This window comes from Vipera berus (genome assembly GCF_964194415.1).
Source record: "Vipera berus genome assembly, chromosome: 6".
Taxonomy (NCBI): Eukaryota; Metazoa; Chordata; class Lepidosauria; order Squamata; family Viperidae; genus Vipera; species Vipera berus.
In genome coordinates, this window is record NC_138208.1 from 84,646,476 (window position 1) to 84,664,127 (window position 17,652).

General features: G+C 39.7%; 1 protein-coding gene across 6 annotated transcripts in view; it reads right to left on the reverse strand.

The window, feature by feature from the left end:
* Positions 1 to 5,516: 5,516 nt before the first annotated feature.
* CELF2 (CUGBP Elav-like family member 2) overlaps positions 5,517 to 17,652 on the reverse strand; it is a 634,914-nt gene continuing 622,778 nt past the window's right edge. For all 6 annotated transcript variants that reach the window (XM_081330781.1, XM_081330780.1, XM_081330779.1 and 3 more), the window contains one exon: positions 5,517 to 16,319. The gene's annotated coding sequence lies outside the window, so the exon portion shown is untranslated. The remainder of the gene's footprint in view (positions 16,320 to 17,652) is intronic.

Consider the following 17,652-nt stretch of genomic DNA (forward strand, 5'->3'; position numbering starts at 1 on the left):
AGAATTTCATAAAGTTATCCTGGGACTGTAAATTTATTTTTTTATTTTGTTTATCAAATTTATATGCCACCCACCTCGCTGTTGAAGAACTCTGGGCTCAAATGATTGATGATTGATGGTTTTTTGGGGGGAGCTATTTTTATGGTTGGGGTGGAGGTGAGGTTAGAGCAGAGTGAGAGTCTGGATCCCAAGTCTTCTGAAAGTACCAATGAAGGAGAATGTTTGCAGCTCAGGGCTGAAATGAGGGGTCCTTGGTGCTCTCGGGGCTTGGATGTTTTCTTGAAGAGGTTTCATTATCCTAACTAGCTAACATTATCAGTGCTAGAAGAGAGTGTGGTTGGGGGGAGGAGGAGGAGGAGGACTGTGGGGTCCCTGGTGCTCTTGGAGCTTGGTTGTTTTGTTGCAGACGTTTCATTATCCTAACTAGCTAACATTATCAGTGCTAGAAGAGTGTGTGGTTTGGGGGGGGAGGAGGAGGAGGAGGAGGACTGTGGGGTCCCTGGTGCTCTCGGAGCTTGGTTGTTTTCTTGCAGATGTTTCATTATCCAAACTAGCTAACATTATCAGTGCTAAAAGAGTGTGTGGTTTGGGGGGGAGGAGGAGGAGGAGGAGGACTGTGGGGTCCCTGGTGCTCTCGGAGCTTGGTTGTTTTCTTGCAGATGTTTCATTATCCAAACTAGCTAACATTATCAGTACTAGAAGAGAGTGTGGTTGGGGGGAGGAGGAGGAGGAGGGGAACTGTGCGGTCCCTGGTGTTCTCGGAGTTTGGTTGTTTTCTTGCAGACGTTTCATTATCCTAACTAGCTAACATTATCAGTGCTAGAAGAGAGTGTGGTTGGGGGGAGAGGAGGAGGAGGAGGAGGAGGAGGAGGAGGAGGAGGACTGTGGGGTCCCTGGTGCTCTCGGAGCTTGGTTGTTTTCTTGCAGACGTTTCATTATCCTAACTAGGTAACATCATCAGACCCTCTTAAAGGACTTTAATGAGATTCTTACATGGAATCTGCAAGCCGGGATATTTCTAAACACTTCTAGTCGAAGAAGAGCAATAGTTTTAAATATTTCCCAGCCAGATTGGGAAATCTCCACATCGTTTTCCACCCCACCCTGCCAATGACAGCTATAATAGCTCAAACATGCAGCCTTGTGTTGATTGAGCATCAGCAGGTAGAGGCGCTCAGCCACCCTTGGCCAGCTTCACCTGCTGAGTTGGGTCACCTCAACTTAGCATTCGGAAGGTGGAAAGCGCCTACAAAAATCTGGGGAGTTGCAAAAATATCCTAGACAAGGCAGTAATAACTAACCGCTCCCGTCTTTGCCGTATGCAATACTTGTTTCTATTATAGTAGAAAGCTGATGGGGGTCTATGGGACAGCTAGCAAGGGTGTCCCCTTTTTCTACTTCAAATCCAATTAAGATTTATTCTTTGTTCTTTCTAGCTGTTTCTGTTATTTAAGCTTCTTTGGGTCACTGTTTCTGAAGAGCCAGCAGCTTCCAAAGAATGTTTTGGGGCTTAGGTCATTGTGTTCCACAAATAAGCGTTTGGTGGTTACCATAGGGATAAAAGGGACTTAAGAGGTTTTGGGAAAGAAGGAAGGAAGGATTAAAAAGAAGGCGAAGGAGGAAGAAGGAGGGAGGGAGGGAGGGTTAGAAGGTAGAAGGAAGGGAGGAAAAGAAAGGAATAAAGGAAGGGAAGGAAGGAAAAGAATAAAAAAGGAAGGAAGGAGGGAAGAAGGGAGGAAGGAGGGAGGGAGGGAGGGAGGGAGGAAAGAAAGAAAGAAAGAAAGAAAGAAAGAAAGAAAGAAAGAAAGAAAGAAAGAAAGAAAGAAAGAAAGAAAGAAAGAAAGAAAGAAAGAAAGAAAGCCACCTTCCTCAACTCTAAACTCTTGCTTTGGCATATATTAGTAACGGAGTATTCACAGTGGGTAACTGTGTTAAATTTCTGGAGAGAATAGATCAAGAAGCAGCACATTTCCTTCTTCCTCTCCAGCAGTGGACAATGAAAACTCAACAACTGCTAGAGATGTTAGGCAATGAGGAAGAAACACCATCACATAACTGAAGAAAAGTGATAAGTGTAAAATCTGGACAGCAGCCTCTTAATCCCTGTGGCCATTGCATTTTGTTTATTTATTTATTTTACTCGCAAGCTGCCTTTCAGTTAACAACTGAATTCTGTACTTGATAGGAATCATTATGAACTAAGCTATAAATCCTGTAGGGGATGGAAGTGATGGTTCAGTGGTTAAAGACCCTGAGCTTGTCAGCTCGGTTCAAGACGCAAGCGCTGCGCAACGGGGTGAGCTCCCGTCCCTTGCTCCAGCTCCTGCCCACCTAGCAGTTTGAAAGCATGCAAATGCGAGTAGATAAATAGATACCACTTCGGTGGGAAGGTAAGAGTGTTCTCTGCACCGTTGGCATATAGCCATGCTGGTCACATGACCACGGAAGTATCTTCAGACAACGCTGGCTCCCTCTGCTAAGAAATGGAGATGAGCAGCGCCCCCTAGAGTTGGACATGAGTGGACAGGGGAAACCTTGACCTTGACCTTTATATGTCCTGTATAGGCAATGTCAATATGAGATCATAATTCAAGCTGCTGCTTGGATGCTGATTAACATGGTAGAGCATGTGCTGCTATGTTGACATGTTGATATGACCCGCTTGTGTTTCTTTATGCATGCCTTTGGCAAGGGTGTTTAAAGGTCCCTTTGGCAGGTATGAATATGTTTTTGCTCCTGTCTGGTTGTTGTTGTTAGTTGCGAAGTCGTGTCCGACCCATCGCGACCCTATGGACAATGTTCCTCCTGTCTGGTTAGCTGGCTTTTATTCCTTGTTCTGGTTTATTATTATATTTGTTTTAATTCCTTTTAAAGTTGTTTACTTGTGGGCCACTCAGAACCATTTGGAGTTGGGTGGTATACAGATTTAAATGACGATTACGATGGCAATAATGTGCAGTTTAGGATTAAACTGGTTGCACAGAGTGTTCTTTGTCCACATGCACTGAGGTCAGTAAATGGCACAAGGATATTATCTATTTTTAACCAGTTTGTGGAACGATGCCTTGATCTCCAAAATAACTTTGTGCTCTGGAGTCCTTGGTGCTCTCTGCACTTGGTTATTGCAGATGTCTCATTACCCAACTAGGTAACATCATCAGTGACATCAAGGAGTGGGGTTTTCTCCCTTTTTACATACTTGCCCTTTAAGTGCTGGATCTTGGAAAGAACACTCTTCTTCCTCCCACTCATATTGAGGGTAAACCACTTATATATAAACAGAGAGCAAACCCCACTCCCTTCTAGCATTGATGATGTTACCTAGTTGGGTAATGAAATGTCTGCAAGATCAGGGAACACAAAGGACTCCACAGTTCAATCTCACGCTAACAAACCTTCTATTCTACTGGTATAACTTTGTTCGTCAGAAGTAAATCGTGCACAAAATTTCATTTTCTTGGACCATAACTTGAGTTGAACCCTATCCAAAATGTGATATATTTTTTTAAGCATATAGAGTTCCTACTTCAGTTTCATGAGATCTTTAAAGTAGAACAGATTCTGCTTTGGCTCAACCTGCTGTACCTTGTCATTAATGTGGCAATTTATGCTGCGCTGATCGTGGTTCCTGACATTTGTTCTTGCTTAAAGCTGATGTGTAGCCATTCAAACCAATGGGTGACATTCAATAATTCGTAAATTACTCATAATACACTGGAAAATTATAAGTGAGGCAAGTCGCGGCGAGGGAACAAGTGATTTATGTTAAGGATTTTGTTGCAAGGAAAGGTAATGTGTCCTTATCAACACTAGTATTTGGAGCATGTTGAACTTTGCTTGAAATGCCTACATCATCTCTTTGTACATTCATGTGAACGTGTTCATCAAAGTTTGAGGTTTGAAAGTAATGTTTCTTCTTTCTCATTGTGTGTCCTTAAAAGCTTTTGGATCTCATTCCCCCCCCCCCCATTCGTCAAGACTTCATCAACAACCTCCCAAGTTGCAAGACTGGCTCCAGAGGAAGGTTGAGGGGTGGGGTGGAGGAATAGAGAAAATGGAAAAAGACAGTTATCAATTACTGATTCTGTTTTTTTTTTTGCTTTTCAGTAGGTATGAGCCCAGTCGGCAGGTGTGCTGATTGCTGTGTTGTTCTAAACTGCAGTTTGCACAGAGTCCACACCAGAAGATAAGGATTTTCAGCCTGTAATCCTCCAGTAATACACAGACAACAATTCAGACACATAAATAAGTTTATTATGGTATATGGCAAACATCAGACACTTTTAACTGTTCTCTGGTGTCCAAAAATGGCTTCATATTTAGTAAGAAAAATAATCTTTCTACTTAATATAGCCTTTACATTGTAAAAGGAACAGGTTTTAATTAACAATCTTGGCTTTCAAGAAATTGTTGCTTGTGCCCTCAGAATGTGCCCTATCCCTCTCTCTCGTAAAGGCCATGTTCTCCCCAGTTCCATGGATAGATTAAATGTACCATACAAAAATAAATAATCAAAATAAGTAAATAAATACACAAATAAACACACAAATAAAGGAAATTAAAAACAAACAAACAGATATTTGGCATGGCAGAATTTTAAGATTTTGCATCCCCTTTTCAGTTTTAACAAAAATAAAGCACAACCCCTAAAAACTCTTTTAACCCATCACAAAAGTTTTACAGACAAACAGAATCCTTTCACTAGCTTTATTTAAGAAACCACGTACTTAGCAGATATAACACACATCCAATATTTTAGTTCCTGATAGCAAGTGCATAGATTTTGTTAACATGGTTGTTCTCCACTTTTAGAGCATGTTTCATGATCAAAAGATGGGAGACTTTCCAGTGATTGTGCTAGAGCATTTGAGAAAAAGAGAGGACAGAGGCAAAAAAAAGAGGGGGGTTATTGGAGGAAGAAAGGGCCAGAGAAATAGAGAAGGGGAAGAGAACGAGAAGGAGGAAGATGCAGAGGAGGGAGAGGAAGAGGAGGAGGAGGAGGAGGAGGAGGAGGAGAAGGAAGAGAAGAAAAAGGAGGAAGAGGAGGAGGAGGAGGAGGAGGAAGAAAAAAGAAGAGGAGAGGAGGAGAAACGAACAGGACACAGCAAAGTAGTGAAATTACAACAGGAGATGAAGAACAAAACGAACCAGCAGTACAGCCGATTCCTGATAAGTGAATAACCTGATTGTTTGATCACAATACTTTATTCACTTATCAGGAATGAAACACAGTACACTTTTTTGTTTGGATCGTCTAATGCCTGAAGACAGCCAGATTGGGATTGTTTTTTTTATTTTTTGTTTTGTTTTTTTTTTAAAAAAAGTTAATAATTGCTCTAGTACGGATACACATAATTTCGGGGAAGGGAGGGGTCTAAAAACCCTTCCTACGATAGAGAAGCCATGGCTTTAGTCCTTGTGAGTGTCGCAATGGGTGCTTCCCATTGCAGGAGGGAGTGAGGGTACGAATAGAGTCTGGGCCTGACGGGACTTCTGAAGCTGCCTGTTTTTGCGTGTTCCCCCCCCCCCCCGACAGGAGATGTAAAAAGCAGGAGTGGTGCTTCGATCACACAGTGGCAGCCACCATCTCGACCACACGCATGGGCTGCAGCCGGTAGGACATCTAACCAGATTGATAGCACTTGCTGAAAACACAACGATTGTCTGCAAGGAATCCTAGTACCATTTACTATGAATGGAACGGCTGGGTTGGTGTTTTTTTTTTTTTGACAAAGGTAAGGAAGGACACTGGGGGGGGGAGGGGGGCAACTGAATTGTCCACTTCTCGGGAGGAACTTTTAGGCAAGGACCATTTTCTTGTTTTCCTGCAATCCTGTAATAGATTAGCAGTACTGAAAAGCTAACCCCTGCCTTATGAAGGTATGGATAGATAGGCTCCTCCTACACGTACACGTACACGTATTAGCTAGTTGAAGATGACGCGTTCGCCTATTCAGAGGGCGGAAAGAATCAGCTCAAGATGGCTCTCCGTAGAAAGGATTCGTAGGGTCTCTGGGGCTGTAGCAAGAAAAGGAGATGATCATCTCCAAAAAGTGGTTGCAAAGACAGACCAAGTGTGGCTTATAAATACACTGGGGGAAAAAGGGCCCTGGACTTGCCACTTCTGCTGCAGTTTTGGAATCCAAGAGCATATGCCTGATGGGGCAACGGATGTGTACCAACGCTTCAGACTTTCTCCTGTTTTCTCCAAGTCACTTCACAGATTATTTCCCACCACCCCCCCGGCTGGCCTTCCAGCTAGGGAGAAATTCACCACTAGTCATCTGCAGGCTCAAACTGGTGCTGTTTCTCTTGCTCTGTCACCTACATTTCGGTGCAAAGAGTTCGCTAATATTATATATACATCCTTCTAGCCTCTGCTCTGAGACTAGGTCTGCGTAATTTGAAACCCAACCTCTACTCTAACCCAGGGGTCTTCAAACTTGGCCCTTTTATGACTTGTGGACTTCCAACTTCCAGAATTCCTCTAGGTGAGAAATTCTGGGAGTTGAAGTCCACAAGTCATAAAAGGGCCATGTTGGAAGACACCCCCCCCCCCGCTCTAATCCTAACCACAGCTCAGGAAAACGTCCTGTGTTGTCTGTTTTCTGGAGAACAAGACTGTTAACCAACTGAAAAGCCATCAACACACACAGAGGGTTGATGACAGCTTGTGCAGGTCTGCTGTAGACAGTATAGAAGAGCTGGGATACAGCTAAGCCATCCCGCCAACCAGGTGTTCTTCAGATATGATGGAACAGTACCTCACAGATTTTCCAAATCTCTCACTGAGAGAGATGGGGGATGCAGTTTCAGAATTATTGGAAGATGTCAAGTACGGAAGCTGGCTTGTTTGTCCTGCAAATTTTCTGTAACATTGCAATTGTTCTCATCCAGGGATGTTTGATTTTTATCCTGTCTGCTTTTCACACCTAGGGCTTTTCAGTGCCAGTTTGTCTCACTAGCTCAGAGATAATCTATTTCATTTTTTAAAAACGTACTCTTTATCCTGGAATGACAGGGATGGGGGTACATACTTATGGCTTAAATATATAACCTTAAATGCTATTTGGCGGCCAACGAAGTCTGTATGTATCTGAAAGAAAGAAGAGGCTACAAAGTTGGCTGAGAATTCTTACTTGCCATTTTCTGCTTCACCCTTGAATGTGTATTAAAAAAAACAAACCCAAAACTGGTTTTCATTATTCTTAAAGCTAGGCTAATTCATGGTTCAAACTGGCTGACCAGAGAGGCATATTTTACAACTCTTGATGTGCAACTGAAAGAAAGAAATGGCTTGACCAGGGCAACTGAGCTGCTGAAATGGGAATTGCATCCAGGTTCCCCTTGGGGGGGGTGGGGGGGGCTTCCACTTAAACCACATTGATTCCATTCTTTTTTTTTAAAATGGTCCTACAATTAATCAGTTGAAAATGTATACCCAGATAAGCTTTGATTTCATTTTTTTTAAAAGCTTGCATTTTTACATTGAAATAAGTGATTGTCATCGTGTGTTACAATTAAGGCTCCTCCCGGGAAGATGCCACCATCTTTCCAGTCAATTCCTTGTTTGATATTGTTTCAAGAGAGGGTGTTTTTTTGTGTGTGACATTACAGACACCCTGTTACCTCATCAGTTATGGGCATATCATGCAGCTAAACATATTGAGGTAATCGGTAAACAGAAACAGAGGTTGGGATTTTCGGAGGCCAGGTACCGAGGAAGCCACATTGCAGGCAGTTGCAAACTCTATAATTTGCTTCTGAAATCTACAAGCCCAGAAGCTTGTAAACCGGGCTCTGAAAAGCAGAAAACGGGGAAACTAGGTTATATGGGCTTCCCTCGAACTGAGTTGGCAGAAGCATGAAGTTGAGTGCAGCCCACTCCACCACGTCAAAACCAAAATACTGATAGAGGGACATAAACATCACAAGGAAAATCGCGTAAGAGCACTTTTAAGTGGTCTTAAATTCCTGAGTTTGGGAAAAAGGATAACGTTATGGCTTGTGTCCCACGCAGGAAGAGAAGTTCCTCTTTCTAGAAAGTTCCCCTTCCTACCTGATAACTTGAGTGTCTGATGAATCAAATGAAGACAAATTATAGAAAGCCCCTTATGGTCAGTTACTGCAGTTGGTTTTCTATTAAGAGCATCACCTGCTCTTTTAAATTTAAGAATTTAAGACTGAAGTATTTGTCTCTCTCCTAGGAGATTCATGTCGTTTGATTACCTGCCCTGAAAAAAGAGCTACCTTGCATGCTAAATTCAAAATAGCCCAGTTCAGAACCTTTCCTGATTACTTATTTTTTCTAACTTCGGGTACTTTTAATAATTCAATGTTCTCCTTGACTGTTCAAAATTTTTAAAGAGGTCTATAATAAGCCTGGTAGATTTTAACTTCGGCTCTTCTACCTGTGCTTAAAAATTTACACTGAAAACTGGCAAGCTAACTAGGTGTGATGCCAGAGCTTTGCTGAATAATTCTGGAAGATAAAAAAGTTTTTCTTCTCCCATGAGGAAAATGTTTTAATAGTAAACTTAAGGTGCTCCTACAGAGGAGAAATATATCCCTTTTTAGTCACTAGAGAAAACTTTGTGACTTTGATTCTCTCTGTGTATGCAGGTTCTCTCTCTCTCTCTCACACACACAAACACACACATGCATATCTTTTTAGAGGCATCTTCAGTGTGACTTCATCGTAATAATTACAATCAAAGGCAACTTGGGGGCAGAGGAGGCAAAGAAGATGGGGGTAAATACAGCAAATCTGCATTCATTCTCCAATCAGAGGTTCACTTAGCGGAATCGACTGTATCTTTTGTACACAACGAATAGAAAAAAAAATCAACAGGGACGTGCAACAGTGAGGTGTGCAAATGTATTACCAACACGGAATGACTACCAACATTACAACACAGAGAGAGAAAGTGAGACAAGTATTAGGAAAATGGTTTAATATTGGAGACAGAAGCAAAAAACTGCATCACACAATAACATACGTTACAAAAATAAGTTTGACTGTTTCAACTACACAGTTATGTTCACAATGAAGACAGAAGAACCAGGAAAACCTTTTGATCTAAACAGCGAAAAAGCAAACCCTATTTTTTTTTAAAAAAACAAAAACCTAATACATATATCCACTTAAAGTGACTGTGTACTCCTAAATTCTAATTTGTTATATTATGAAACTGCACAATACAGAATAAAAAGTGAAACTTACCGAGTGTTTTAAAACACAAAATTCTAAACATTAAATATAAGCAAATGGAAAGGATAAAACCAAGCCAAAGTTTGTTTTAATTTTTTTTTAAACTAAGCCAACTTTCTTTCAATCAACTGGAAATCAAACTTGAAAAGCAGTTTATGATCAGGGGGGCTCACAGGAGTAAGCCATCATTTCCCCCCCATTTTTGTTTAAATCTCCAGTATAAAAAGTTCCACTGGTACAAAATGCGTGCATACAATCAAATTTTATAAGCAGGAAAGCCTGTGGTTGGTTAGCTGGTTGGTTTGTTTTATTTTCCTAATTTCAATTTCCATTTTGCTTTTGGCTCAAATTCCATCAAACAGCAAAATCCCAAACGCATCAACAAAACAGAAACAATACTCAAAATGGTCTTAACAGTTTCTCACTACATTGCAGTAACTTTGGCTTTTCTTAGACAAAATAAAAATAGAAAGAAGCAAAAACCTAGGTTGTAATCCATTTGTACCACAGGCTCAGCTCCCATACACTGAGAATTCACAGAGGGTTGAAGAAAAATCTGCTTTTACCTTCTGCACGTGAATGTCAAGACGCTGAAGGGCCTGGTTGTCACAGAAAGCCCCTCCTCTCTTAATTCGTCGGGGGTCAAAAATAATTTGCATGAGGAACACTGAGCTCTACCAAGCCCAAAGAATTCCCTGAGCACGAATGCCACTTCTGTGGTAGGAATGGATCGTTTCCTGAGTTTTTGATGCTCTCAACTTAAAAAGTTGTCATTAGTTGACAAACAACAATTTCTCACAGCACAACGTCCTCCCCCCCACCCCAAAAACCTGGTACACAGGATATGACATTATTCAGAAAAACAACGAAACTACTTATTTTTTTTTGTTTTGTTAATTAGCACTTAAGTTAATAGAAACAGAAACAGCAAAATGATCCAAAGAGTAGCACAAGCTGAGAAATAACCCCTATGGTGAAAGAAAGATGAACTTGTTACACCTTTGAAAAAAAAAAATGGCCATTTCGCATAACTCATTTGGTTGGGAAACTACTGTTTTGTGCTTTTGGAGTTTAAATTTTGAAATGCAACCATTCCTGGTTTATTATTATTATTATTTATTTTTCTTCCTCTACAAATAAAAAGCCCTTTGCACTCTCAGTTTCCCTTCAACATTTCATCTTTTATACATGAAGAACTTGTGCACAAGTGCAGTGCATTAGTAAAGGCCTTGGTGTGAAGCTATATAATTCTGCTAGCTGGCTTCCCTTGCAATCTTTTATGCTGCAAATGCAGCAGCAGTGTATCTTACTCAGGGGTAGAAACTGTTGAGAAAGTGACAGCTTTGATTTCCTGTTTATGCCTGTTCTTTCTTTTCCTCCCAGTTCTTCGTCCCTAGTAAAAGGGCCCAATATTGCAAATTAAACCTCTCTTTAAAAATCAAGAGTTCCCTTGGGGCTGCAAGATGAACAATGCTTGGGAAAAAATGAGGAATGGGGCTGGTAAGGAGAGAGAGAGGGAGGGAGCGAGGGAGCGAGGGAGGATGGGGGAGGGAGGGTGAGAGGGAGGGAGGGAGGGAGGGAGAGAGGGGGGGGAAAGCACTTGGATAGGTGCAAATTCATAAGCATACCAGAAGTTATGGAGTTTAGCACCAGCACATGGCAGGACAAAGCATTCATAATTATGTTGGCCATCTGACTGCTGTTCATTACAGATGTGGCTGCCATTTCAACAGGTTTGGCATGGGGTTTTGACACAAGCCCCCGTTGACGTGAAAGGAGTATCAGTTTTCTTACATGAGATCTGATTTTCTTTCAAACAGTATAATTATTTGGGAAGTTTTAGATGCTGAACAATAAATGCCCTGGAAAAATGCTCATGAGCAAGAAAAATGGGGTAACAGCTACAAAGTTAGCCCTCAAGGGTTCAGCAAGGCCCCAGAAGAAAGAAAAAAAACATGAGACAATCGCGGAGCATTTATCTATAACTGAGAATGTGTATGTGTTAGAATTCTTTTTCTACCTTTATTCTCTCCCACTCTGCATTATTTGGATTCTAGTGCTTGCCATCTACGGCTTCTCTAAAAGTAAACGTACTTCTTCCTTCTGAGTGGCGGGATTCAAATATGTGAACAACCGGTTCTCCCTGTGGATGCTGCTTCCGGATGTCCATTCTGGACCTGGGCAACAAAAAATTAGCTACCGGGCTGAATCCCACCACTGTGAATCCTCTCCTTTTACAAAGAATGTAAAAGCAAACTGGGTAGATTATCACCTGCCTTCTTAAAAATAATTTATATGGGAAATTGGGGGAAAGAGGAAAAATGGGAGATGTTTTAAATGAGAGTAAAAAGGATTAGACAATAGGAAATGATTTTGGCACTTTTTTTTTTAATCAGTAGCGTGAAAAGCTGCTGAAATAATCTTGGCTTGGAAAGAGGTTTTTATTTGCCACTACAGAATACCAAAATTTAGTTGATGAATAGGAGTGCTATTCTGTTCAATCTAATTTTAAAAAGAAACAAGGCAATGAAGTGTTATCATTCCTTAGTTTCTTGGTTATTATTCTGCAAAATCTAAGGATTTGCAGAACTTTCCCTTTGACGTGAACAGATCGTTAAGTAGTACAGTACAGGCTTGCAGGATTGTGCCCACATATTGTTAACAACAGATAGTAAGAGATACAAAATAGCTAAGCAGCTACCTTGAGGCTTGATCACTTTCTACTGATGGACCATGCAGGTTTCTGAGTTATGCAGAGCACTGTGGCTATTAAGTGAACAGATCCCAGCAGGAACAATAAACATACCACCTCTGTAACTGCCTTATGGGATTAGACTGCTGTAGCAAAATTAATCCCCTGTAGCATTTCCAGGCCTTGTTTTTTACTGAGTAAAACAGGAGAAGTCTTCTGGCCTCTTAAAGGAGGTCATATTCACAATGGCAGAAACTTTCGTGAACTGCAGCGCCTTCAACTGTGGATGTATGGGTACTATTAGCTCAGCTCATGGGTTCATGCTGCTTGGGGAATGAATGAGCTGTGTCATCCAAAGGATGACGTCACAGTAAATACCAGGTGTGTCCTCGGGCATGGTCACAATAGTCAAGATGGCTGTGACAACTGAAGCTTTATCTATTTTTTTATGTGCACTGTGGCAGCCGACGTTTTTGTTCTTGTGGCCATATTGCTTTGACTTCTCTGGTAAATACAATAACCTCTGTATTGTAAGGGTAAGACTTTGCTTTTGTTATCCACTTCAGAAAAAAAAAGAAAATAATCGCATCCTAAATTGCCTCACTTATTGGAGTTTCTCTTCTGCCAATATTGTGCAATATTCTGCCACTACATAGATTATGAATGGCAGGTGTGAATTTCTGAATATTTATGGCCCCAGGCCAAGAGATTCCAACTAGCTAGATTTCCCAATGCAAAGCCTGGGTCTGTCTCTCCTTACAATGCAGCTGCAGCAAATACAATAGGTTTGCTGAATATTTTTTTTTGAATATGTACATTCCGAAATAGAGGAAGCTCTGATTTAACAATGATCTCCGATGCATTTAAGAATGCCACTTATATGTTCAGAACCAAGCATGACATGTCTCTGAAATGCTCTCCTCACAACAGCCAAAGAGCATTTCTGGCCAGCTCCCTGTACTAAATAAAAAAGGGGGGGGGAAACATGTTGTCACTGCGTTTTTTTGTTTGTTTGTCAGCTCAGCACGTCTCACTCTGTTTTTCTGCCAGCTGCATAGTAATCTTATCAATGAAACCAAGGTGATTGTCACGTGTCCAGCCATGTTATGGTTTCAATCTGTTTTGTGCTATTAAGTGCGCATGTCTACAAAAGTTTTCTAACTTTGCTTTTTTCCTCCTCTTTGATTCTGTCTGAGGAGAGGATGTAGTCAGTTAAGTTCTTTCTTTGCTTTCCAATTAAAGTTTTATATACAGTAGAATATGCCTGGGGTTTCTTTATTTTTACCTGATGTTTACCATGCGTCAAATGAACCACGGTTCATCGCCCTCTGATAGGGAAGTATTGATTTATTTCCCTGACACAGGTGAAGTCGGAAAGAAGAGAAGGCAGAGAAGAAAATCAGGAGTATGGGTTGATACCTGCAACTCGCTTCATGGGGGGGAGGGGTTCTGTTTCTGTTTTAAAGTGTGCACTAGAAGGTGTTGGGTTGAGACATCATCTCTGTGGGTTTTTTGGCCCTGGGCAGATGGCTGAGGCGGGCCTAGATGACGACTAGCAAAAATGCTAAAATCAGTAACAAGAGGCCATTTTGCTCTCTTCCCGGGTTATGTCTTACTAAGATTTCTTTTCAGGGTGTAGGAAAGCCTCGAAAAGAACAGCTGGGGTTTTTTTTTTAGGGGAAAGCAGCAAAGCTGCTGTGAAGACAGGCTAGGGAAGAGGAAGAAATAGCGACACATTCCTGTGGTATTTTGAGTGAAGGGACCTGGCGGGAAATTGCCAGACTGGGAAACAGGACAAGATGGAGACTCCTGCAAGCCGATCCCCACCTGTTCCACAGCTCTTGCTGAAAAATGATCTCTCTGGAGTGTGCTTCTCTGGAACAGGGGCCCAGCCAATAGTCAGCTTCCCAAGACTTGCAGCAGTCCCATAATGTCATGGTTAGCAGGGCCAATCTCACATCAGAGGAGTACCTGCGTGTCAACCACCATACAGCAATTGCTTCTCAGAGCATCAACAGCTTGCATCCTGTGCTCACAAAAGAAGATTTGGGCCTATTCTAATTTGTTCTCAGGTGGAAGGACTACAGAGCCATTTTTTTTTGCTTCTGCCTTTTTGAAGATTTGCTACAAATCGGAAGCCTGCATGTTCATCAGCTAGCAGGAATTAATCCTGCTAACAAAAGGTACCGCTATGTCTACTTTGTATCTATTGCATCTGGACCGACACAGTACAAATATGGCAGCTAGCACATCAGAGCATTTAGACGTGTGTAAACCTCATCTCTAAAAAGTAGTTTAACTGCAGTGCACAAGAAAATTTCATCCAGGAAGTTCTAGTGCGCTGGATTTAAGCAAAAATTCATTTAGTTTTTATTACAAAAATATTTTTTCTTTTATGATTTCAAATTGTGGGTTCAATTCTCCTATCTAGGAGTGGTTACATAAGACATAATTAAAGAATTATTTTTATTTTTTAAATACAGAATATCATATACCAGCAGCATATTAAAAGCTCTCTTTTAAGAAAAAGATTTAAAAACAAAACAAAACAAAGGAGCTTTACAATTTCTATGTTAAATATTTTTTTTAGTTATAGATACAGAAGAACTTTAGACAGCAGTAAAATATTTATTTTTGTCCTTCAGATCTGCCCTGTTCATTTTTCTGATTTCAACCATGTATTAAATAAAGCACAAAAATTAGGTCTGTATGTGTATATGTGTATGTGCGTGCATGCATGTGCATATTTGTGTGTGAATATATACACACAAATATGTATGTGTGTGTGTGTTATGTGTATATAAAAATAAAGAGCAGAATGGTGAATGTATAAAAGTATTAACTCTCAAGACAGCTCTGGGTGGAAAGGGTTAAAAGTTCAAAACTTTCTCACCTTAGAGGTTTCCATACATTATGAGGAAATTACATTGTGAGGTTTGCATTCACAGCATTGATGCGCAGAATGGTTAGAAAAGGGAAACATGGGCACTTATACAATGTTTTACAAAAAACATCCAAGAGAAATAACAAACAACAACAATTTCAGGCAACAAGACCACAGGATAGCAAGTTAACAAACTTTTTAACCTCTTTTTTTTCCTTTAAATATTAGGGATTTATACAAAACACATAATAAAATACCCATGTTATCAAATTACTTCACACAAGAAACACACTGAAGCTCTAGGAAGAGAAGTACCTTTGGAATTTGGCACTAATTTTTCCCCCCACTGAGTTCTTATTATTTATTTAAAAGGAAAACTGAATCACATTTTGCTGAACACAAACACATCGAAATTTTCCACAATAATAATTTTAAAAAAATTGACATCAATGCCTCACAGAAGCCAACACAAACTTAGTCTGGAATAGTTTTTATTTTTCACATGAAAACTTTTTTTTTTAAATTTTAAGCAAACAACTTTTTTTTTCATTTTTTGAAATTCATTTTTTTGTTCTGTTGTTGATCTTCAAGTAAAAACCAATTTCAAACCTGTTGTTTATAAACACAGAACACTTAAAGACCATGAGGAGCCCCCCCAATGATGAGACCACAACTTAATTCACAAAAGCACCAAATGAAACAATAGCTTACAATAACCTTTCTCCTGTACATCGAAACAGTATAAAATATAGGTAATTTTCATGTGCATTAATTCATGGATTGTCTAACTTGTGAATCAGTTCAGCAAAAGGTGACAAATAGGTAGCATTTGCCCTAAAACAGGGTAAATATTTTTTATACTAATCTACAAAAAGTGGTTCTATATATATATATTCTTAATGAGAAAGTGAGCCACCTAAAATGGCCTTATCAAAAAACTTTACACTGCCTGAAAAATGTAAAAACTATTACAGACCTCTAGAGACTTAAAATCAGACAGTTCTTCATTTCAAACTATTTCGGAAGTAGTCTGTTAGAAACCAACATTCTGTGCCTGTGTGGACACATATTGCTATGTCATTAAGAGACCAGCCAGAATGCCAGTCTCTGTCTAATACTTTCAAGTCTGTTTTTTTTTTGACAGAAAAAAAGAAAAGAATAAAAGGGGGAGAAAGGAAAAAGGAACATCGAAAACTTTAAACAAAACATTTTGCCACAGGTTGTGTGTGTGTGTGTGTGTGTGTGTGAGTGTGTGTGTTTAAATACTCCTATCATAAATTTGACTACGAATAAATTTTGATCTTGCATAAATGCAGCAATGCTTTTCACATTGACTTCCCAGAATTCATATAGCTAGATGAGGTCACATGCAAATTTCAAAGGTTCAAACTATAGATCAAAGATCAGTAGGAGAACCAAATTATGATGTGAGGTCAGAAAGACATCAGAAACAATGACGGGACGATGAAACTTTTTTTAAGACGTCACAGGGACATGCTAGGCAAACGATGAACTAACAGGCATGAAGATGTCTAGGGAAAAACAAGGAAGAGGAAAAAGTTATGGAGAGTCTATGCAGCAGAAACAAAAATCATTTTAATGGGTGCAGGAGAAAACTAATGCAAATTTTTTTTTCATCATTAAGAGTCCCAGCCATTCACACAATTTGCATTAACTGTACACTTGGTCAACAACGGCCACAATGAAAGAGCCCCAAAGAATCCATTAGAAAGCAGTTTTTAAAAAAATGGATTCTTATTTCATTTGGGTAAGGAATAGGGTGGGAAGGAATCAAGACCCCATTTCAACAGAGGTAACATCAAGAGGTGTAGAAGTGGATTGAAGGGAATCAAGAGAAAGAGTGAGAGCAAAAAAACAACAACAACAACACCCCAAGACAACTAAATTTTAAAGTAGATAATGGAAAGGACGGACAAGTTAACAAAGACATAATACAAACAAGAGGAGAGAAATTATGAACCATAAAAGATGTAGGGTTCAACGGTGAAAAAGCACCCATTCTTGGCACGTGTACTCTAGAGACTACTTCAAAATGATCTAGCTACCAGACAGAGCTGGTCTTTAGGTATCCAATAAGTTAACAATAGGCAATAAATAACTTCCATTATTTCTGAGGCAGTAAAAATTTTTGTATAAAAATAGAAATGCTTTTTACAAATAAAATTTACAGGCCTGTGGCTTTCTTTTGTATCTATTATTATTATTATTAATTTTTTTATCTTTCAAGAAACATCAAGTATTGTCATTCTTTTTTATTTATTTATTTTTTAAACCCTGTAGCTTTAGAAACAGATCTCTATGTCTTTGTTATACTAATGCTCTTTACAAAAAAAAAACACAAAAAAACCCAAAACCCTGAAGAACTTAAAAGAAGAAAAAAAAGGAAATCGAAACATAAATAGGTAAAATATATAAAGACAACCAGTGTTTAAACAGGATAATGTAACCACGTGTCAATCTGAAGCCCTAAGAGTGGTAAATAGTAAAGCTTCTTAAGAAGAAAGAAACAAACTGAAGTTATGGGGGGAAAAAATGTTGTGTTCTAAATGAGTCACTTTCTTGGCCAAGGGCCATAGCTTTATTAAGCAAATTCAGAACTGGTGCCATTCGGATAATTCAGAATTGCTTTCATTATCCTCATCCAAAGTATTAAGGACACCAGGGCTGAGAAAGTCAAGTTGCAAATTTTTTTTTTGACAGCTCTAATTATTAAGATTGTAGCATGTGGATGGGTGCTTTCCCTTCAACGCTCATTAAAATAAAATAAAAAAAAAATCTGAGTTGCTAATTCAAATCTCGTAGGTCATCCCACTTTTTTTTTTTGGTTAGATTAGCCAAGTTTCT